The sequence below is a fragment of the Rana temporaria genome, chromosome 11 (genome assembly GCF_905171775.1).
Source record: "Rana temporaria chromosome 11, aRanTem1.1, whole genome shotgun sequence".
Taxonomy (NCBI): Eukaryota; Metazoa; Chordata; class Amphibia; order Anura; family Ranidae; genus Rana; species Rana temporaria.
Window position 1 is genome coordinate 86,929,915 of NC_053499.1, and position 24,542 is coordinate 86,954,456.

General features: G+C 48.3%; 1 protein-coding gene across 4 annotated transcripts in view; it reads right to left on the minus strand.

The window, feature by feature from the left end:
• Nucleotides 1–24,542, minus strand: part of NUTF2 (nuclear transport factor 2) — a 257,157-nt gene that overhangs the window by 184,839 nt on the left and 47,776 nt on the right. The window contains exon 1 of one of the 4 annotated variants that reach the window (XM_040328749.1): nt 2,452–2,464. The exons of the other annotated variants lie outside the window; for them this stretch is intronic. The gene's annotated coding sequence lies outside the window, so the exon portion shown is untranslated. Of the gene's footprint in view, nt 1–2,451; nt 2,465–24,542 lie in introns of those variants that run through there. 4 annotated transcript variants of the gene reach the window in all.

Consider the following 24,542-nt stretch of genomic DNA (forward strand, 5'->3'; position numbering starts at 1 on the left):
AAGGTTTTGGCAGGAACCGTCTGTCCTTCAGAGTGGACGTCATATGACGTCCTTTGCATCGCGGCCGCTAGGGGGCGCGCGCGGCAAAGCTCGCGAAGCGGTGAGCGTGCCCGGCGGCCCCAATGTCAGCCGGGCATCCGCGATTGATGGCAATTACGGCAGGAGTGTGAATCTGTGCGAGGAACACAGATCAGTCTCCTCCCCTTGAGTTCCCCTACAGTTAGAAATCCCTCCCAGGGTACCTATTAACCCCTTCAGCACCCCCTAGTGTTTAACCCCTTTCCCGACAGTCACATTTACACAGTAATCGGTGCAGTTTTATAGCACTAATCGCTATGTGAATGGTCCCAAAAACGTGTCAAAAGTGTCCGCTATGTCCGCCACAATAAAAAAAAAAAAAAAAAAAACGCAGATCGCCATTAATGGTAGTAAAAAAATGAAAAATGCCATGAATCTAAAAAAAAAGTTGATATTTATTAACCACTTAACGACCGACGCACGACGATATACGTAGGCAGAATGGCACCGCTGGGCAGATGGACGTAATGGTACGTCCTTTACATCTACCCGGTCGCGGGCGCGCGACCCGGTCCGAAGCTCCGGGACCACGAGACCCGATCGCCGCTGGGGTCGGTCCCCGGAACTGAAGAACAGGGAGAGCCGTGTGTTAACACGGCTTCCCCGTGCTTCACTGTGGCGGCTGCATCGATCGTGTCATCCCCTTTATAGGAAGACACAATCGATGACGTCACTCCTACAGCCACACCCCCCTACAGTTGTAAACACACACTAGGTGAAACATAACCCCTTCAGCGCCCCCTGTGGTTAACTCCACAACTGCAACTGTCATTTCCACAATAAAGAATGCATTTTAAATGCATTTTTTGCTGTGAAAATTACAATGGTCCCAAAAATGTATCAAAATTGTGCGAAGTGTCCGCCATAATGTCGCAGTCACGAAAAAAAAAAAAAATAGCTTATCCCCGCCATTAGTAGTAAAATAAAAATGCAATAAAAACTATCCCCTATTTTGTAAACGCTATAAATTTTGCACAAACCAACCGATAAACGCTTAATGTGATTTTTTTTTACTAAAAATATGTAGAAGAATACGTATCAGCCTAAACTGAGGAAAAAAATGTTTTTGATATTTTTGGGGGATATTATTGCAAAAAGTAAAATATTGCATTTTTTTCAAAATGTTTGCTTTATTTTTGTTTATAGCACAAAAAATATAAACCGCAGAGGTGATCAACTACCACCAAAAGAAAGCTCCATTTGTGGGGAAAAAAGGACGCCAATTTTGTTTGGGAGCCACGTCGCACAATTGTCAGTTAAAGCGACGCAGTCCCGAATCGCAAAAAGGGGCCTGGTCCTTTACCTGCATTTTGGTCCGGGGCTCAAGTGGTTAAATCAAAAAGTAAAAAATATGTAGGTAGATTCAGTAAGAGTTAGGCCGACTTATCAGTAGATAAGTCGACCTAACACAGAATCTACGCCGACCTATGTTTAAGCGTATGCTCAAACAGAGATACGCTTAAACATATCCAAGATAGGACGGCTTGCTCCGTCCTATCTTAAGTTGCAATATTTTGGATGGCCGCTAAATGGCGCTTCCATTGCGGTCGGCGTAGAATATGTAAATTAGTTTGTACGCCGATTCACAAACGTACGCCCGGCCGCCGCAGTCGATTTACGCCGTTTCAGTAAGGCCTTAGGAGGCCTAAAGTTATTCTACCTATTAGGTGGAATAACAATGTTAAAGTATGGCCGCCGTTACCGCCGCGAGGTTCGAATTTTTAACGTCGTTTGCGCAAGTTGTCCGCGAATCGGGATTTACGTTGTTTACGTCCACGTCGAAATCAGTAGGCCCGTGCGGCGTACATAACCGCAATGCACACTGGGAAATGTAGTCGCCCGGCGCATGCGCAGTAAAAAAAACACGTAAAAAACGTGAGGTCAAGCCTCATTACCATTAAACACGCCCCCCCCCCCCAACCCATTTGAATTAGGCGCCCTTATGCCCGCCGCATTTACACTACGCCACCCTAAGTAAGGAGGCAAGTATTTTGAGAATACAGTACTTGCCTCCCTTACTTAAGGCGGCGTAGTGTAAACACGCTAGGCTACGCCGACCTAGATTTGCGCGCCCCTACCTGAATTTACCTAATGGTGTTTTTTCAAATTTGTTGCTCTTCTTTTGTTTATAGGGCAAAAAACAAACAAACGCAGGGATGATCAAAAACCACCAAACTAAAGCTCCATTCGTGGGGGGGGGAAACAAAGATTTAATTTGGGTAGTGTTGCATGACCGCGCAATTGTCAAAGTGTAACAGCGCTGAAAACTAAAAATTGGTTTGGGCAGGAAGGGGGTGAAAATGCCCTGTATGAAAGTTAAGAATTTTTTTTTTGTCCCAAAAAAGTGCGCTTGTAAGACCGCTGCACAAATACCGTGTGACAGAAAGTATTGCAATGACCACCATTTTTTTCTCTAAGGCAGGGGTCTCCAAACTGCGGCCCGAGGGCCGGATGTGGCCCTTTGCTAGCCTTCATCCGGCCCTTGGGGCAGTATTGCTTCCAATGATGTGAGGCATTATTCCTCCCAATGGCACCAACAATGGGACACTGTCTCTTAGACTAATAGCAATGATGGAGCCCTATTCCTCGTCCTACTGCCCACCAACACTGGGGCCATGTTTATTCTCACTGATGCTCGGCCCTGGGGCATTTTCTACCCGATCCGGCACCCCTGAAGTCTGAAATACACACACCCCCGGATTCACAAAGCACTTACGCCAACGTATCTCGAGATACGCCGCGCAAGTCTAACTATGCGCCGTTGTATCTGTGCGCCGTGCCCACAATCTGAGATACGCCTAAACGGCTTCCAATGACCGACGTAACTTGCCTACGCCGTTGTATCGTGGGCGCATATTTACGCTGGGCGCATTTTCCGCTCCCATAGATTTTCTATGCACATATGCAAATGAGGGAGATACGCCGATTCACGAACGTAGCTGCGCCCGGCACATAATATACGCGGTTTGCGCAAGGCGTACGTCCGGCGTAAAGTTATTTCCCATATAGAAGGCGCATCTCATGCAAAGGTATGGACCAGGGAACAGAGCCATCGTATTTTACGTTGTTTACATGTATACAGTACGTGAATAGGGCTGGGCGTAGGTTACGTTCACGTCATAGGCAGTGATCCGTCGTAGCTTAGGGAGTAGTTCCGATGTGATTCTGCGCATGCGCCGTACGTTATTTGTATCTTTATGACGCTCAATCCATCATTTACATGGGATCACGCCTCATTAGCATGGCTCACGCCCACTTCCACTTACGCCAAGGAAACCCAGCGCATCTTTAAGAGCGAGTGCTTTGTGAATCCAGTGCTTGTCTCTGTGCGCTGCGTCGGCGTAGCGTAAAAGAGATACGCTACGGCGGCATAAATATGCGCCGATGTCTGTGAATCCGGGCCATAATGTTTTGGGGTTCTAACTTCAAAGTAAAGGGAAGGAGATGGAAACAGGCATTCGCATTGCTGGTTTTCTTGTCATACCAACGGCCACCACAAGAGGGCGCCAGATTCCAGAAGGAACCATAGGACTTCAGAAGGCCACAAAGCCGCAGCCTCAATTACCGGCCGGCGCTGCCTGACGCGATCGCGAGGTGGGTGCGCACAGAGACTGGGTACCCCAGCTGTGCCGCCCCAGGTCACTAATTCTAGTCGCAATCGAGCCCTGGCTTACCCGCATACATTTCTTAAGCTCCATTCACACCTTGGCATTTTGGTTTGCAGGCGGAATCGCCGTCATTCTGCCGGCGATTTGGAAACACTGCAAATCACAGGACGCCCTTGTGATCACTGCCATTTTAAAATGGTATCAAACCGCAGTGCAATTTTGTCGCCTGACTAATCACGGCAAAAACACGCAAACAGAATCGCGGGACGCTCTAAAGAAGTTCTTGTATGTTTTTGGACGTCAGGTGTCCCGCAAACAAAATGCCAAGACATGGAGAGCCTTAGCCACTCAAGATCAGCATTAATCGATTTAGGAGTTACAGCAAATGGTGCTGACTACATATGTCATTTAATTTTTTAATTGGGTGTCCTTGGCATCTTACCTTTTCCCTACCCACTTATCTTGTCGAGTTATTTTTTTCTCTCTCCTTCAATATCCTGTTAAACAGGGCTCTAGTGGGATTACCAGGATGCCCACATAATGATTGGGTGTCAGAGAAGCCTGTGAAGCAAAAGTTTATCTTTTAGGAGCAATCCAGCGTTGTCCGATTCTCTCTGTCTCCAAACCCAACGGTTGACACCTTTTAGGTGGAGGGGCGGGTCTTTTTTTTTTTTTTACGGGTACCCTGTCCCCACTTCGAGAAACCAGGCCGCTGTGAATCCTGTCAGCGGCTCGGCCCCCCATCCTCCCTTCTTGTCAGGAGAGCTTCACGCATGCGCAGTAGGGACTCGGCCGTGAAGCTGAAAGGCTACATTGCCAGGTTCCATTTCCCACAACGGCAGCACCCGACCAGCCGATGTTTGGCTGCGGTGCCAACAGCGCTGGACTCCAGGACAGGCAAGTATGTGTAGCTGCTGATTTTTAAAGGGGCGGGCGGAACTCCACTTTAAGCAAAAGGACTTAAGATTATACCAAACATTTATAGGTTTAGATCTAATTTGGTAAATCTGTATTATAATATTGCATTAGTGATTTATATATGAACAAAGCACCCAACTGTGGTATATTTTGGGCACCTATTCTGAATGTAGATAAAAATTCAACTAATATGTATTTTTTTATAGGATCTTTTATTTCATTCATTTACATATCATCTTAGATATATAGTAGAAAATGCATGAAGGTAAAAAACCCTATGCCATTAAATTACCTACTGTGAAACATGGATGAGGCTCGATTAGGTTTTGGGGCCTTGTATGTTTGCAGGACAGTACAATCTCAAGACAAGTGTACTCAGATGCAGGTCTGCCAACAGGAAAATTTACCTAAAAGACAGTTAAAAAGAAACAAGGAATACAATAGCTAATACCCGGTTCAAACTGATGCAACAATCGCTCCGACTTTGGAGCACTTGTCGCATCAGAAGTCGGACCCCATTCTGTGCGACTTGAGTCGCTCTGACTTGGAAAAAAGTTCCTGCACTACTTTTGGACCAATTTTAGTAGGACTCGCATTGACTTGTTAACCACTTAAGCCTTTAGGCAGCTAAATGCCCAGCCAGGTTTTGCGATTTGGCACTGCGTCGCTTTGACAATTGCGCGGTCGTGCGACGTGGCTCCCAAACAAAATTGGCGTCCTTTTTTTCCCACAAATAGAGCTTTCTTTTGGTGGTATTTGATCACCTCTGCGGTTTTTATTTTTTGCGCTATAAACAAAAATAGAGCGACAATTTTGAAAAAAAAAAACAATATTTTTTACTTTTTGCTATAATAAATATCCCCCAAAAACATATATTATATATATATATATATATATATATATATATATATATATATATATATATATATATATATATATATATATATATATATATATATATATATATATATATATATATATATATATATATATATATATATATATATATATAATATATATAAAAAAAAAAAAAATCGCATTAAGTGTTTATCGATTGGTTTGCGCAAAATTTATAGAGTTTACAAAATAGGGGATAGTTTTATTGCATTTTTATTAATTTTTTTTTTTTTACTATTGGCGGCGATCAGTGATTTTTTTCGCGACTGCGACATTATGGCGGACACTTCGGACAATTTTGACACATTTTTGGGACCATTGTCATTTTCACAGCAAAAAATGCATTTAAATTGCATTGTTTATTGTTAAAATGACAGTTGCAGTTTGGGAGTTAACCACAGGGGGCGCTGTTGGGGTTCACCTAGTGTGTGTTTACAACTGTAGGGGGGTGTGGCTGTAGGACTGACGTCATCGATCGAGTCTCCCTATAAAAGGGATCACTCGATCGATAAGCCGCCATAGTGAAGCACGGGGAAGCCGTGTTTACATACGGCTCTCCCCGTTATTCAGCTCCGGGGAGCGATCGCGACGGAGCGGCTATAAACGAATAGCCGCGCCGTCGTCCCGGATCGCTCCCCGCGGTAAGCCGCACGCAGCGGAGGGGGTCCCGATCGGACCCCCCACCCGCTAGAAGGCAGGAACGTATATATACGCCCATCTGCCTGTACGTGCCATTCTGTGGATGTAAATAGGCGTGCGGCGGGCGTTAAGTGGTTAAAGAAAAAGCATGCAAGTCATGCCAGAATCACGTTGGGGTCCGAATTTGAAGTCGCTGGCAGTGTGAACACGGGTTTAAAGTTGATGTAAACCCGATTTTTTTTTTTTGCTGTCACAATGTAGAGTATAAGATTTCCTATCTTCTGTGCCCAGTCTTGCCATAAAGTTAATCCAGCGGTGGTGGAGTAGGACGCTTCGACGAGTCTGCTCTCACCCAGGGACCAGATAGACAGATAGACTTGACAGTCAGGCAGGTTGCTCCTACCACCTTGCTACAACATCTGCTACCATAGCATGAGGACCAACGATATCCTCTTTTCCCCGAGCCTCCCTCCTTGCTCAGCAGCCATCACCTCCCAGGAGCCCTGTAAGGTAAGCCCCTGTTTTTCAGGGCCATTCCACCTGTTCCCGGGGGCCGTTGGCGGTCGTCCTTTTCAGGACAAGCCGTGGCAGCGGGCTAATCACTGCAGAGCCAGGGCCTAGCTCTCTCCCCCCACACCATTAGACGTTATCGAGGCATCCCCCCGCCACCTCTCCGCCTCTGATTTTCAGCCATCCATAACCCTACTTTTGCCCTCGCGCCCATCCGCCACCTCCTGGAACGATTTGCGGCGGCCGCGATTAGGAAAGACAGCGGCTTCAACCGCGGCCTAGTTGGCGCGCCGCATCCACACCCAGCAATCTCCCCCAAACTACCTGGAAACACTCCCCCCCCTGCCTTTTGACCACAGGAGGATCCCCATCCTCTCTCAGGTACCCCCGAGCCTCATCCTGCATGATCCATCCAGCCGCACAGTCTTAGGCCTCGGTCGGTAGCCAGCTTGATACACCCCAGCACTGGGGTATCCCTATTCACTCACCCCCACTCCCTCCTCCACAACCCAAAAACTGGAAATTGGCTCCCACCGGATAAATTTAGGAGGGAGGACATCCCCCTCCCCCCCTCATGCTGCCCTAATAGGTATCCACCATCTCTTTAGCACTTGATCCAGGGTTTGCCCGATCGCCCTTGAGGGGTCAGGAAGGAATTTTTTCCCCTGCCACTGCACATTGGCTTAGCACGGCTAGGGGTTTTTTGCCTTCCTCTGGATCAACCAGGGAGAGAGGATTAGTTATCTTCCTTCCCATCGCCAGTGAAAACCCTCCGATAATACATCTGCCCCCCCCCCGGCGACCATGGTTAATCTGAGATACTCTGCAGAAACCATTTGGGGTCTAAAGCCATTTGCCGCGATATTGCCAGGCGTCACCAAAAAAGCTCTAAGAATTGAGCAACTGTTGAGAATCGATCAACTGTCAAAAATGTCAGCCACTTACCCCAGCCTAAGCACATATGTGCTTTGATCAACACAAGATCGGCAGTAAAACACTGACTAGAAATCCATGATTTCATTATACAATACGATTTAGACTGCCTCTTTATCACAGAAAGCTGGCTTACAGCCGACTAACACCATTCTGGGGGAACTGGTGCCTGAAAACTATCGTATTATAACTGAAAACAGAGTGGGGCAAAGAGGAGGAGGCCTGGCGGTGATCCACAAGACTCACCTCGCGATCACTAAACCAGTCCTTCAAAAACCCTCTTCCATTCATGGAAACCCTCACTCTGCAACTGCAAACCAATCCCCAGGAAACCGTCCATATTCTACTCTGCTATAGACCTCCGGGTCCAAAATCGCAGCTTCTTTCACCTTTGACAGAGTTCATTTCCACTTATACCCTAAACAGCAAACATATTCTCTGCTGCTCGGTGATTTCAACCTTTGGGCCAACTCCTCACAGGATCCCGTTGCTGACGCCTGCATCGACCATTTGGAACGATTAGGGCTGCAACAACTAGTAAGTGGGCCCACACATGCGTCATGGCATACGCTCGATCTTATTTTCAGACAAGATCTGGAAATAAACAATCTGAAAAATGAGCCGTTACCATGCACTGACCACCATGTAATTAAATTCATAATTACCAAATACGCCCCCTTAACAAAAAGATTAAAACCGGTGACAACGCACTGGACCAGATCTCTGAAGAAGCTCCATTCGGAACTCTTAAAAACTACATTAGGGAAAAAAATAAAAACAATCCAACTACATCAAACCGCCACAGAAACTCTGGATGCTATCAACACAGCTCTACTACAGTCAGCCGACTTAGTAGCGCCAAAACGCAAAACCTGCATCCAGAAAAACAACGCCAGCTGATTTAACTACCAGCTGTCGTTGCTGAAGCAAGAGCGCAGAAGAGCAGAAGCCGCCGGGAAAAGAAGCTCTTCAGAGGAAAACCACGCCATTTACAAGACAATAACAAAAAAATATCACAAAGAAATCTTTAAAGCCAAAAAAATGCATTTTTCCAATGCCATCACCAATGCCCTTAACCGCCCTCGTGAACTCTTCAAGCTGGTCACCCAGACCATGAATCTAGTCTGTCTTGAAGCCCCCAATTCTGATTTCCAAGAATTTTGCAATTAATTATCGGATTACTTCGTTAACAAAATAGAAGAAATACGTGAAAGCATTCAGCGAAACAGTACCCCCTGTAACCCCCCCTCAATCACTCGCCCAATACCCTCATAAACTCACCGCAATCAACAAAGTTCACGCTTAAACTCATCCCCATTGAGGCCACCAACAATATCATCGGTATTCTGCGAGACAGCACATCGCCTAATGATATCATCCCCACCAAACTGCTGAAGGAATGTGCCAATATCCTGGCACCACCTATCACGCAGCTTATAAACCAGTATAAACCAGTATAAACCTTCAAGGAAGGCATAGTGCCCTCCCAATTGAAGCAGGGCATAATAAAACCAATCTTAAAGAAACCCACCCTTGACCACAAAGACCCAAAACATCGTCGTCCCATAACAGGCCTAAACGTCTTCTCCAAGGTAATGGAGAAAGTAGTGGCACAACAGTGGCAACAGCATCTAGATATCCATAATTTGCTCGATCCTTTTCAATCGGGTTTCCGTCCCGGTCACGGGAAAGAAATAGCACTGCTTAAAATATGGGATGATGTTCGAGGCCGCAGACGAAGGAGAATCTTGTCTTCTGGTACTGTTGGACCTAAGCGCTGCTTTTGACACGGTAGACCACAAACTACTATTAACTTGGCTAGCGGAAGTAGCCAGAGTCGCGGAATGTGATCTATCCTGGTTCTCCTCCTTTTTGGAAAACCGATCACAAATAGTGAAATTGGGACCTTTCACTTCTGAAAAACCCGCAAGGATCCCCCCTGTCGCCGGTACTGTTCAACAACTACCTCCGCCCTTTCTTTGAAATCATCAGTAGCCAAAAGCTACTTTACCACTCTTATGCGGATGACACACAACTGTACTTTCGCATCTGCAACAAAAAGGATCATCTAGGGCTAGAGAAATCCCTCTCTTTGATAGAAAACTGTATGTCAAAGTTATCTTAAACGCACGGATTAAAAACAAAACTTCTCCTGTTTCACGCCAATCAGAAGAATCAACTGGCAACAACTTGGACACCCCCGCCCATTCTGGGCCAAATCATTACCCCTAGCACCAAAGTCAAAAGTCTTGGAGTCATCTTCGACACCTACATGACAATGGATGCACAAATAGGGTCAGTAGTCAGCAGATCGCACCATCTGCTGCGCATACTACGCAGACTTATTCCATTTATTCCTAAAGAGGACATACCCTGTTTCCCCGAAAATAAAACCTACCCTTAAATAAGACCTAGCGTACTTTTCCAGGCAGACTGCAATATAAGCCCTACCTCGAAAATAAGCCCTAGTTTAAAATCCTATAACCCACTCTATTACAGTAGTACACAATGTACAACGTGTGTGTTTCTGTAACATAAATGCAGGGAAGAGAGCTCCGGCAGGTCACAAAAGCGCAGAGCGGTGCTATAATGAAGGTATTTGGCACAATCATATTACAAAAATACACACATTGTACATTATATACTACAGTAATAGAGTGGATTACAAGATTAACAAGCATTTTAACCAAGTTCACACTGGGGATTCCTAACAGGCAGGTCGAGAGAGGGGAAGAGAAGACAGCACATTACATGGTAAGACGTACCCCAAAAATAAGCCCTACTGTGTCTTGTTGCCAAAAATATAAGACCTGGGCTTATTTTCGGGGAAACACGGTAGCAGACGTGGTGGGAACAATTGTTAACTCCAGGCTGGACTATGCAAATGCCCTCTACCTCGGACTCCCAAAGTACCAAATCACCTGTCTGCAAGTCGTTCAAAATACGTCTGCTAGACTTGTGACTGGGAAAAAACCTTGGGAATCAATCTCTCCTTCACTGAGAACCCTTCATTGGTTGCCAGTAAAAGACAGAATTACTTTCAAAGCACTTTGTCTGACGCACAAATGTGTTCAAGGAAATGCCCCCCAATATTTATTTGAAAAACGAAAAGCTTACAACTCCAATCGCATTCTGCGATCCACCAATCAAAATCTACTCCAAATACCAAAAAACAGATACAAGTCCAAGGGAGAACGAAGATTTGCGCTCCAGGGCCCCAGACTATGGAACGCTTTACCAACCAGCATTCGGTGGGAGGAGAATCACTTGACCTTTAGGAGAAAGATCAAAACCCATCTCTTTTGAGTTCAAAGGAGAAATAGACAAACGAGCGCCCAGAGGCGATTTAGTTCGTATGTGCAGCGCTATACAAGTTTCTCACTCACTCAGCTCTGAGCAATCCTCTTCTTTCAGTGAGATAAACTGACAAATAAAAGAAAACTTTTGTCCATTCTTCCCCCTTGCTGTGAATGACAGGTTATTTACATATCTCATGCACTAGCCTGAGACAGGCATTTGGATATTTTTCTGGATTTTGACTGGATGTTCGTGATCATAGCAGAATTTAGTGTAAGGAATACACAGGAGAAAATGCATGTCAAAAAAGGAGTATAGAGGAGGGCAGTGAGGATACATGCAGGAGGCAGGTATATCCTTATAGATCAGCACTATGGCAGTAGTTTAGAAAGGATGAAAGTGGGTTTACATCCACTTTAAAGAACAAAACACTGCACAATAAAACATTCTGGTATTCTCTTAAGACGTGGTGGCAGCGATTTTTATTTAAGGGGCTGTTCAGAGTTATCAAAGCCCATGTTAAACATTCTCAGTCTGCTGGCACTTTGTCTCACCAGCTAGAAAATCTGTGCTGGGTGATTGACACCAATTTGGGACAGTGGCTGGGATCTCACAGTGCCATCTATCACAGCTTGGTCTCTGTTGTAAAGGATAGGTTCATCTTTCAAACACGTTACACTAGTATTTAGGATGCAACATGTTCATGCAGAACCCCCCTCTCGCCTTGCCAACCACCCTCCCCTGTGACAATGAGTGGAGGTACCGCTCCCCCACAGCTGCTGCCATATTTTAAAAAGAGGATTTTTGTACTCACCGTAAAATCCATTTCTCTGAGTTCATGGACGGACACAGCAGCAATTGACCTTAGGGTATTATCCTTCCTTCTAGGAGATTGACTAGGCAGAAAACAGCACTTCAAGTGTTAAAACACTTCTCAGTACCTCCCAGGGGGCGGGTCCCCCGGGTACATCCCTCTCTCTGCCTCATGCAGCCCCAGTTCGTAAACAAGCAGTACAAAGGAGGGGGCAAAGGAGGGGAGGGTGCAGTGTCCATCCATGAACTCGAGTAATGGATTTTACGGTGAGTACAAAAATCCTATTTTCTCTTCCCTTCATGGATGGACACAGCAACAATTGACCTTAGGGACGTCCCAAAGCAGTGTCAAAAATCGAGGGGTGGGAAAACACAGCAAACCAAACTTCACCCCAAACAAACCAGAGTTCCTCAACGTAGAACTTCAACCTTAAACAGCCGCCTGTAAAACTTTGCGGCCAAAAGGAGGCATCCGCAGATGCACTCACATCCACCTCGTAAAACTTTGAAAAGGTGTGGACTGACTACCAAGTCGCTGCCTTACACACCTGTAAAACAGACGCTTGATGGCGGAAAGCCCAAGAGGCACCAATCACCCTGGTCGAATGCGCCGTAACCTGAAAGGGGGGCGCCCACCCCTTTAGGGCATAGGCCTGAAGCACGTCCTGTCGGATCCACCTAGAAATGGTGGCCGACGAGACCGCCAGACCCTTCTTAGGACCAGTCACCGACACGAATAGTGAATCCGACCTCCGAAACGGAGCCGTAGCAGACAAGTACACCCGTAGGGCTTGAACCACGTCTAAGGAATGCAACATGGCTTCCTTCGGGTTCTTCGGCCGAGGACATAAGGAGGGAAGAACAATGTCCTCATTAAATGTGAAAAGCCGAAACAACCTTAGGAAGGAATGACGGCTGCCAAAGTAAGACGAGTATCTGAACTAGCGGCCTTGTCTTGCAAGGCTCCCTACTTGGTCATCCACAGGGATAAGGTGGTGCTGCGGCCACATGCCGAACCCCCTGCACAAACGTACACACCAGAGAGTGCGCCAATGGTCGCTGAAAGTAAACAGCCAAGGCCGAAATCTGACCCTTAACCGTACTTAAGCCGAGAGCCTGATCCACCCCACGCTGTAAGAACAGCAGAATCCGGGACATCACGAATGTACGGGGGTGCCAATTCATCTCCTCACACATAGAGATGTAGGCCTTCCACGTACAATGGTAAATCTTCCGTGAAGTAGACTTCCGTGCTCGTAGCATGGTAGAAATCACCGAGTCCGACAGGCCTCGGTCCTTCAGCACCTGGTTCTCAACAGCCACGTCGTTAAAGCCAACGACTGTAAAGCAGGGTGAAAGATCGGACCCTGCGACAGCAGATCTTCTCGTAGGGGCAGACGCGAAGGAACGTCTGCCACCAGACGCACCAGATTCGTGTACTAGGGACAGCGCAGCCGATCCGGAGCGATCAGGATTGTTGGTATCCTCTCGGCTTCCACTCTGTGCAGCAGGCGAGGAAGAAGCTTCAGTGGAGGGAAGGCGTAGAGTAGGCGATAGTGACCCCACGGTGCCAACAACGCGTCTGACGCGTCCGCCCACGGGTCTCTTAACCTGGCCACGAACCGTGACACCTTTCGATTGAGACGGGACGCCAGAAGATCCACGTCTGGAGTGCCCCATTTCAGACACAGGCTCTGAAACAGATCCGGGTGTAGCGACTATTCTCCTTGGTCTAGCGTTTGGCGACTTAAGAAGTCGGCCTGCCAGTTCTGAACCGCCGGAATGTACACGGCCGACAGAGCCAGGTTGTACCTTTCGGCCCACCTGAAGGATGTGAGCGGCTTCCGCCGCTGCAGCCGAGCTCCGTGTGTCCCCTTGATGATTGACATACGCCACCGCCGTGGCGTTGTCGGACTGGATCCTGACCGGTCGGTCCTGCAGACCCAGAGACCACTTGGAGAGGCACAGCCTGATCGCCCGGAGCTCCAGGACATTGATCAGTAGGCGGGACTCCTCCCAAGTCCAGCGCCCCTGGGCTGACTGGACACCCCAGACACCTCCCCAGCTGGAGAGACTGGCATCCATTGTGACCACCGTCCAATAACACGGCAGAAACGATTTCCCGGTCCGAAGTAGCGGAGACGTCAGCCACCACACCAGGGAGGACCTGGCCAGGCGACTCCCCCGGATCTGGTAATCCAGAGACGAAGGGAGCATTTGTCCCAACACGACAGATTTTCTCTCTGTAACACTCGAGTGTGGAATTGAACATAGGGAACCGCCTCGAAAGAGGCCACCATCAGACCCAGAACCCGCATGCAAAACCGAAGAGACGACCACTTCTGGGTCGCCAACCGCTGCACCGCAGATTGCAGTGTCTGTAGTTTTTCCTTTGGGAGGAAAACTCTCACCTCCGAGGAATCCAGGACCAACCCCAGGTATTCCAGACACTGAGATGGTACCAACACTAACTTCTGGACATTCAGCAGCCAACCGAATTACTGGCAGGTGATAGACACATCCACCTCTAACTCTGAGCCTGAAGAAGCTCTCAGGAGATGGTCGTCCAGGTATCTTACAAAAGCGATCCCGTGCTGCCTCAGCAGGGCCAGAATCGGAGGGAGCACCTTGGTGAAAACCCGTGGCGCCGAAGCCAGGCCGAAAGGGAGGGCCACAAATTAAAAGTGGTCCTCTCTGACCGCAAAGCGCAGAAATCTCTGGTGCTTTGCGCATATGGGGATATGCAGGTACGCGTCCCTGATATCCAAGGAATGCCAGAAAATCCCCCTGATGGAGCGCCGCCACTACAGAGTGAACCGACTCCATTCTAAAAAATGTTGCACTTTGACAAAAAACAGTTGAGGGCCTTGAGGTCCAGGATTGGGCAGACCCCTTCCTTTTTGGGGACTACAAACAACTTGGAGTAAAACCCCTGAAACCCCTCCAGTGAAGGAACCGGTACAATCACTCCCCTGACCAGCAGATCCTGAACAGCCCCTGACGGGGCCTCTCGACGTACCGGAGGAAGCTGGAAGGAAAAAATCTGTTTAGTGGACAAGAGAGAAACTATCTTGTACCCCGAGGAAACTACTTCGAAAACCCACCGATCGGAAAGAAGAGGCCTCCGAGCCGCGAAGCCGGCCCCCCACCCGAGACACGGGCGGGAGCAGGCCTTCATGCGGGAGCAGGCATGTGGTACCAGGGGCGCTTCTGTCCTTCAGCGGGCGCCTTAGCGCCCTGGAAACGTTTTTCTGTCGCACCGGCGGACGAAAAAAACGCTTGTGGGCGGTAAAGGGGGGCCCCTGCTTACGGGGAGGCTCCTTACCTTTTCCCGATTGAGAAAGCAGAGTACTCATACCTCCCGTGGCATCTTTTAGGATGTCATCCAGAGACGCCCCAAAAAGCCGTTCACCCTTAAAGGGTAAGTCCACCAAGGCCTTTTTTGAAGACTTCAGCCACAAAAATCGGCGTAGCACCACCGCGTAGGTGGAGGCCCTGGAAAGCAGGGGAAGCGTATCCAGGGCCGACTCACAGACAAATTTTAGGCCCTGCACCAACTTGTTCCACACAGACCTCAGAGGAATTCTGCGCCTCTAGCTCAGCAACAACTTTGCCCGTTCGGTAAGTGTCTGACACTAGAGCCCCGGCAAAGACCGGTCTCACCGCCGACTTCACCACTGTGAATATGGAGCGGGCCTCAGCTCTCCTATCTGCGGGGTCTTTAAAAGTGGGAGCCCCTTCCACAGGCAACGTGGTCGCCTTGTTCAGTCTGGACACAGGGGGGTCCACTGACGGAGGAGAGGTCCATTTCTTTAGGAAATCCTCCTCAAAACGGATAACGGACCGCAAAACATTTAGGAACAGAAAAAAACTTTCTGCGGCCGATCTTATTCCATGTACAGTATTTTGTCCAGATATGGAACACAAGGAAACACTTTTGCGGTGCGGGCCGGCTTGCGGAAACCAAAAGGGACCGGTATGTCTGATGCCTCCGCCGAATCCTCAAGTTTTTGAGTATCCCGCACCGCAGTGATAAGAGCTCCAACAAGCGCTTTATCATGCGCTGACCCTGATGCAAAGTCATCCTCACTGTCCGTGTGGGCTAGGCCTGCATCTTCTGACATAACGGAACCAGGGCCGGACGCAGTAGCAGGGCACGATTCCGTGTCAGAGACATTCCCAGAAGAAGGCGGGAGGAGGGGGGCGCTTTTTACCCCCCCTTCTGGCCACTCGCAGCTTCAAACCTGGCAACAAACGCCTCAAGGACTGCCGTCATAGCATCCATGGAGGCCGCAGGAACAGGGGCACTAAGGGTTAACTCCGGCATGTCAGGGGGAGAAGCCTCCGGTTCGGACGCCATGCTGACCTACTCCAATGCCACCCTTGTACTGCAAGGCAAGACCCACAGGCCCTCCTTGCGGCCGCAACAGAGAGCAGGGGACCCCCCCCCCCCCAGAGGACTCACCACCCGACCAGGCTGTAGTGCTGCTGTGTAAGCTAAAACACTGTCCGTGCTGTGCCATCCCTCAGGAAGTGTGCTGCAGCCGCTCGCGCTGTTATTTCTTCCAAAATGGCCACCAACATGCAAAAAACAGCATGCGGGCTACAAGAAAATGTCCGCCGATCGTTAATAAAGGTGGCCGTCACCGGTAAAATGGCGGCCGAGTACGTTTTAAAACACCGCAGTGAAATAACCCCAATAAAAAAAACGGCCAAAACAATACATGACCCCTGCAGGTCCCCCCGCACACACGGCAATAATAAAAAAACATACAGCACCCCCGACAGCAGCCGCAGCCCCAGGACAGAGCCCCCCAGGCGGACCCCCCACCTCACGGCAGACCACCCAGAATGCGGGGAATTAGGGAGAGGAAGGGAGAGAGGAAAGTAGGGTGGACCCCCGATCGACCTCCCCAGGAATGCACCAGCCACACCACCCTGCCAAGGCAAGGGGATACTACTTACCCGTCCTGCGACCACCGGCTGGAGGCATCCCAGACAGAACCAACGTCCGCGCAGTTACGGTATGGCTGTCGGCCCGGTACACTGTGACAAAGCCATAGAGACTGATCATATGTGTGCCCTGGAGCGTATAGCCCAGCCACCCCTGGAGCAACGGGGCATGTCGTGGATGGCCCAGCGCGTAGCTAAAATCCGGCACACGCTCGATGGCCAAACATGGGGGGGACTACAAGGATCGAGGATCCAGCCAGTCACCCAGTCGGCAGTTGATTGTAGATCCCAGGATCCAAAAATGCAGGAAAAAATAAAATAAAAGCGAGAAATCGCAAAAAAAATCTCCAGAGCACATGGGCCCAGAAGAGCCATGTCATCTCCTTTTGCTAGGCAGAAAAAAACTGGGGTTGCATGAGGCAGAAAGAGGGATGTACCCAGGGGACCCGCCCCCTGGGAGGTACTGTGCTGTGAGAAGTGTTTTAACACTTGAAGTGCTGTTTTCTGCCTAGTCAATCTCCTAGAAGGAAGGATAATAGGAAGGATAATACCCCAAGGTCAATTGCTGCTGTGTCCGTCCATGAACGGAAGAGAAATTAGCGTGGCTGAAGGGCTCTGCCCACAAAGCCACATACATTTACAGGGATCTGTTGTCACCAGGAACATACTAGTCTCCACTGTAATATTTCCCCTCCATTCCTGTTGGCAACCCCCAACTTCAGATTTTTTTCCCCACAACTTTGGGTGATAATTTGTTAACCACTTGCTGACCCGCACAATGGCGTTGGCACAATGGGTCTGCTGGGCATATGGGCGTACAGGTACGTCCCCTTTAAGAGGCGGCATTATGGGTATGCGCCCCATGCGAGCTCCGTCAGTGTGACCGTGTGTCCCGGGGACTCTATGTTCGCCGGTAGTACCGCGATCGTCTTACGGAGAGGAAGAACAGGGAAATGCTGATGTAAACAAGCATTTCCCTGATCACAGCTCCCTGTGATCAGGAGCTGTGATCAGTGTCGTGTCACACATAGAACACATCCCTAGGACACACTTAAAAAAATGTTGCCCTAAAACTATTCCCTATTTTGTAGACGCTATAACTTTTGCGCAAACCAAATTCTTATTATAATTATATTATATATATAATATATTATTTTACCAAAAATATGTAGAAGAAGAATACGTATCGGCCTCAACCGAGGAAAAAATGTTTTTTTTTTATATATATATTTTTGGGGGAATATTTATTATAGCAAAAAACTTGTTTTGTGTTTTTTTTGGAAAATGTAACTTTTTTTTTGTTTATAGTGCAAAAAAAATGGAGTTACTTACCGGTAACGTCCTTTTCCAGGACAGCCACCTTAGAGAGATCCTTTCCTAGACCCCGAAAATAACACAAAAAGGGAATCAGACTTCCTAAATTGTCTAGTGTATTCTAAATACTGAAGGATGCACCTCCTAACATCTAATTTATGAAATGTACTTTCCTGTTCCCTCACAGGATTCCAACTGAAAGTAGGTAAGATGATTTATTGGCCTCTATGAAATTTTGAAGCCACCTTCGGCAAAAAAGGCCGGATCGGTTTTAAAAATCACCCAATCCCGAAAAATTTGAAAATAAGGAGCCCTAATAGAAAGGGCTTTGAGTTCACTTACTCGCCTTGCCGTGGTAATTGCCACCAAAAATGCCGTTTTGAGGTTAATTTTAAAGAACAGGACTCCAATGGCTCAAAAGGTTCCTTTGTAAGGGCCTGCAAAACTAAAGAAAGGTCCCACACTGGAAGAGAAGAGGTTCTAACTGGCCTCTGTCTACTTAGACCTTTAAAGAATCTTGCTATCCAAGGGTCTAACGCTAACTGTTTCTCTAGAAAAACGCTCAACGCTGAAACTTGCCCTTTCAATGTGCTAAGCGCTAAAACCTTTGTCTGCTCCCGACTGTAGGAATTCTAGCACTGCCACTGAACTTTGTACGTCAAAGGAGCCTTCTGAGGACCAGCTATTAAACCGTTTCCATACTTTACAATAGATGGTTTGAGTCTCCACTTTCCTACAATTTAGGAGAGTCGTGATCAGACGATCAGAAAAGACCCTGCCCCTCAACAATGTCTCCTCAGAAGCCAAGCCACCAGGCTCCACCTGTCCACGTGAGGGCAGCAGATTGGACCTTGAGTGAGAAGGTTGCTCTGGACCGGAAGAATCCACAGAGGTTCTATTGCCAGTTTTTTTAGAATGGAGAACCACGGTCTCCTGGGCCAATAAGGGGCAATCAGAATGAGGATCGTATTCTCCCCTTGCAACTTCAACACTGCAGGGATCAGCACCGGAGGGGGAAAGGCATAGCACTTTGAAAATGCCCATGTCTGAGCCAGTGCATCTATTCCCAGCGCCTAGTCCTATCTGTTCAGGGAGAAGAAAAGATCTGCGTTGGAATTTTGTTTTGAGGCAAAGAGGTCTATGCATGGCACTCCCCATCTCCTGACAACCATGTTGAATACCTCCTGGTTTAAAACCCAATCGCCTTCCCTCAGAGTTGTTCTGCTGAGGAAGTCCGCTGTCTGGTTCTGATCTCCCTTCAAGTGAGTTGCCGACAGACAGTACGTTGAGCTCGGCCCACCCGAGGATGGCTTCTGCCAGAAACCACAGGGAGCAACTTTTTGTACCCCCCTGCCTGTTGATGTAAGCTACCGCAGGGGAATTGTCCGAACGGACTCGCACATGTTGCCCCTGAAGTTCCCCCTGAAAGGATCTGAGTGCTAGTTCTACTGCTTTCAGCTCCCTCCAGTTGGAGGACCTTCGAGCGTCTTCCTTCCTCCAGGTACCCTGTACCCATCTGGGACCCAAGTGTGCTCCCCAACCTGATCCGCTGGCATCGGTTGTGATCGTCTTGGCTACCGGCAGAATCCACTCAAGACCCTGGGACAGATTTGCTCCCTTTCTCCACCACCAAAGGGCCCGTTTGACCTGATTCAGGATGGAGATCAAGGCATCCAAAGAGCTCTCACTGTGGTCACAGACCTTCAAAATGAATAGCTGAAGAAAACGAAAGTGCAGTCCCGCCCAATGAACTGCTGGAAGTGTGGATGTCAGCAATCCCAAACCTGACATGGCCTCCCTGACCGAAACCTGATGGCTGCCCTGCAAATGCAACATGGCCTTGTCTACCTTTAGGACCTTCTCTAAAGGAAGAAAGACCCTTTGGCTCGTTGAGTCCACCACATAGCCCAGGAAGGTGACCCTCTGGGATGGGACTAAACTGGACTTCTCCAGGTTTAAGAGCCATCCTAATTTTTCCAGGGTGTCTCTTGCTACCTGAAGGTCCCGAACCAATTGTTCTGCTGAAGGGGCAAACAGGAGAAGATCATCTAGATTTGCGACTATTGAGAGTCCCCTGAGTCGCAGGAATGCCAGGACTTCTACCATCACCTTTGTGAAGATGCGGGGGGGGGAAGATTATAGCCCGAAAGGGAGCGCTCTGAACTGCCAATGAAGTACCTTTTTCCCAGTCCTTACTGCTAAGCCTTAGGAACTTTTGATGGTCCTCTGCTATGGGAATGTGTAGGTATGCATCTTTTAAATCGATTGATGCCATGAAGCAGTTTGGTGGGAGGAGCGCTCTGACCGAATAGATCGAGTCCATTCTGAATATTCTTTTAAGTGACGGAGACATTCAGAGGCTTCATATTCAGGATGAGCCTGAATTTTCCAGACGGCTTGCGGACCACAAAAATGTGGGAGTAAAAGCCTCTGCCTGTCTCTGGAGTTGGAACTTGGACAATCACCTCCTGTTCTTCCAACTCCTGTAAGGAGGAAAGGAGAGCGGAGGCTTTTTCCATACACACTGGTAGGTTGGTGACTAAGAGCCTGAGTGGTGGGGGATTTGAAAACTCCAACCTGTAACCCCTTCTGATGATCCCCAAAACAAATTGATTGGAGATGATCATCTCCCACTGTGGAAGGAAGGCCCCCAACCTTCCTCCCACCGTTATTGTGTCACTGGGTCTTTTTGGGCTGTTCAGGAGGGCAAAAAATTGCCGCCCCACGCCCTTTCCCTTTTTGTCCCTAGACTTTCTTCTGGTGACCTGTTTTAGGGGTCTCAGATTTCCTGTGAAACTGAAATTTCTTTTTTGCCTGTTGCCCATATTTCTTTTTAATGGGAAAGGCTTTCTTTTTGTCGGCCGTCCTATCCAGGACGGCTTCCAGGCCAGGCCCAAACAATAAATCTCCAGTGAGAGGTATACCACAGAGCTTTATTTTGGACGCACTGTCCCCCTGCCACGTTTTAAGCCACAAGGCTCTCCTTGCTGAATTGTTCAGGGCTGAAGATCTTGCGCATCGACTCTGCCGAGGCGTCAGCCAAATAGGCCACCCCCTTAAGTAGCGTGGGAAAAGAAGCGAGAATAGTCTCCTTCGCTGTTCCTGCTTCAATGTGCGCCTTAATTTGAGTGAGCCCGAACTCCACATTGCGGGCCACCACTGTGGCCGCCATGGCGGGCTTAAGGTTCGTCTGACGAGTCCCAGGATTTTTTCAAAAGGGAATCCATCCTTTTATCCATGGGGTCAGAGAGCACCCCCATATCTTCGAAGGCCAGATCTGTATGTCTGGACACCTGGGAAAAGGCTGCATCTAATTGGGGAGTTTTATTCCAGACTAAATTATCCTCCCCCAAAAAAAGGAAATCTTTTCAGTGCATTGGAGAAAAAAGGTTTTCTTTATGGATCTTGCCATTCTTTTTTAACGGCATTGACCAACACGTCATGGACTGGAAAAACTTTATTTTTCTGTTCCTCCAAGCCCCTGTACATTTGATCATGAAGTGACAACACCTTCTTTTCCTCCTGGATACCTAGAGTGGTGTGGATGGCATCTAAGAGCTCTTCCACCTCCTCTAGTGAAAGCTTTTACCTTGAGGATTTTGTGGACTCCCCGTCCACCCCCTCTGTATCCGATTCTCCCTGAGAATCTGAAATGGCGCTGCCAGCTTCTTCCTCAATTTCCTCTGCCAGACCTTCCGGCTTCTCACCACTACTAGGGAGAAAATCCATTAAGTCAGATGAAACCACCTGCTGCGCTGGTGGGGGATTGCTTTGGGGCTGGGGCAATTGAAAAGAAGAAAATAGAGCTTGAAAAGACTGGAAAGTGCTAGAAAGCTCCTTAACTGACGCCGCCAGATCCACCACCTGTTCTGCTGTCTGCTCTCTTAACAGTCCCTCCATACAACGCCTACAAAGAGTTTTTGTCCAGGATTCCCTTAGTGTTTTTCTGCACACAGGGCACTTCCTCTTAGAGCCATGGGCTGATTTACTTGAGGCTTTCTGAAAAGAGAAGCGAGAGAGACAGCAGTACAATAACTGGGGCCCACCAGCGTAATTCACAGGGATCATCAGGAGTGCCCCCCCAGGACCAACCACCACCAGGGTCCCAGAAACTCCTCTCCCCACCGACCACCAGGAAGGGGACAACACCTGTGGAGCCAACGGGGAACAGGCAGGTGAACACCACCCCAGGGTTCCCTTACCTGCGACTGGCTGGTGCTTCCATCTGATGGAGCCGTCTTTGAAGCCTCTGCCATCGCTGAGAAGAATGGTGATCCTTGCTCTCCGCCACGCTGACACCTCAGACAGAGAGCTTGCACCAGCCAAATGCTTGGTCCGTGTCCGGAACCGGAAGGCACGGCCTTGTGTAACTGTCCCGCCCTTTACCGGAAATGTCGCCCGTCATCCGGCCCAGCAAGCTCCACGCTGGCTGCAATGCAGGAGGGACCTGGGACAGCCCACAGCGCCACCCTAGGCTGAAGAAAGACGGACCTCCGAGCTTACTCCTTCCATAAAGAGACGGTGGAATGCACGCACGACGCTACAGGTAACCGACCCCCTAGCCGGCCTGAGCGCCAAATTTAAACACAAAAATTTTCCGGCAAAGAGATCCTTATTTTCAAAAAACCCCAACACTGCCTCAGCTTCCCCAGCCATCGGCTCCTGGTTCCCTGGCGGTGTCTCCCCACCGGAGGAAACACCATAACTGAAGGGCCAGTGGGAGTATGAGGATTAAATACCTTATTGAAGGCGGTGTTTGAGAGGGGAGGAGCCGGGATCTCTAAGGTGGCTGTCCTAAAAGACGATCCAGGGAAAATAAAAACCGCCGGAGGTGATCAAATACCATCAAAAGCTCCATTTGTGGGGAAAAAAGGACGTCAATTTTGTTTGGAAGCCATGTCGCACAACAGCGCAATTGTCAGTTAAAGCAACAGTGACGAATCGCAAAAAGTGCTCTAGCCTTTGGGCAGCCAAATGTTCCTGGGCTGAAGTGGTTAATGGGAGCCCAGACAGCAGTATAAATTTGACAGATGTTCCCTCCCAATCTATAAAAAAAAAAAAAACAAGCATATACTTTCTGAAAGAAAGGGCCCCGGGAGAATAAATTGGCGGCAGTTGCGCATAACCCTTCCTAATCTCCACAAGCTCTTGGAGAGATCTGGGTCCTTATCGGGATATAAAGTAAACTCTGCTAAATCTGAAGCCCTGCCAATCAATATTCCCCCCCCATGGAAGTGCATCAACTCTCCGAAAATTTTCCCTACGCATGGAAAACCCATGCCATCAAGTATTTGGGAGTACAACTTACTCCCCAAAACTTTAGACCCTTAATTGCGAAAATTACCTCTCCTGTCCAAATGATGGCACTATCCAATACTGTATTGCTTTACGACCCTCCCAGTGCCCATCCCATCGGTACAGCTTAAAAAACTCCAGACAGATCTTTTCAATATCATGTGGAACTATAAACACTGCATATCCTGCTCAATACTTTATGCCTCTCGGGAACAAGGTTTGGTTTGGCTTGCCCAAACCACCTCCGTTACCATGAAGCTGCCCTATTAAGAGCTAATGCATCCTGGATCACTCTTCCGGCCTATAATCGCTGGACCCAAAGTAGACAAAAAGTGGCTAGCTCCCATCCACCCGAACAATTTTTTGTGGAACACCAATGCTGATGTCTTTTCCATTTCCCTACTATGAACTTGCTGCGTACTACATGGAAACAATTGAATCGTAGCGCCCCACTTCAATCTGAGGCCTTCTTAGTCACAGCCTCTCTCTACAACTCCGTTACCAGATAGTTTAACCCAGGGCTCGAGAAAATCCAGGTGCCCAGTTGCAATTGCGACTAGAAATCGCGACCTGGCACCCACAAAGCCGCGGCCTCAATAAGGCACATTTAACCTCTTCATCAGCCGCTAGCTGGGTTATAAGTGCCCCGCTAGCAGCCGAATAGCACCTGCCCGCTTTAGTGTGAAAGCAGCGGAGTTCCGTCGAAAAAAAAAAAAAAAAAAACATAAAAACACGGGCTAGGCACAGTTAACCCCTTAATCGCCCTACATTTTTAACCCCTTCCTAGCCAGTGCCATTATTACAGCGACAATGCATATTTTTAGCCCTGGTCGCTGTATTAAGAGTCACTGGTTCCTGCAAAGTGTCATTTAGTGTCCAATTGCCCATCACAATATTGCAGTCCAGCTTATAAGTAGCTGATCACGCCATTACTAGTATAAAAAATAAATAAAAAAGGATTTAACGGTGAGTACAAAAAAAATAGGATTTTTTGTACTCACCGTAAAATCCTTTTCTCCAAGTCCATGGACGGACACAGCTCCTTAAATCTTGACAAGTGGGTTATGTTCCCTGTTTACAGGAGAGGACTAGGCAGAAACATGTTAAATACATGTTACATTAACAGAGTTGAACAGCCCTGCCCAGGGGGCGGTCCCTCCAGACATAACCCTCCTCACTGCAGCTTGCAGCCTCAGTTCGTAACAAGCAGTACAAACCTAAAAGGAGGGGTGGGAGCTGTGTCCGTCCATGGACTCAGAGAAAAGGATTTTACGGTGAGTACAAAAA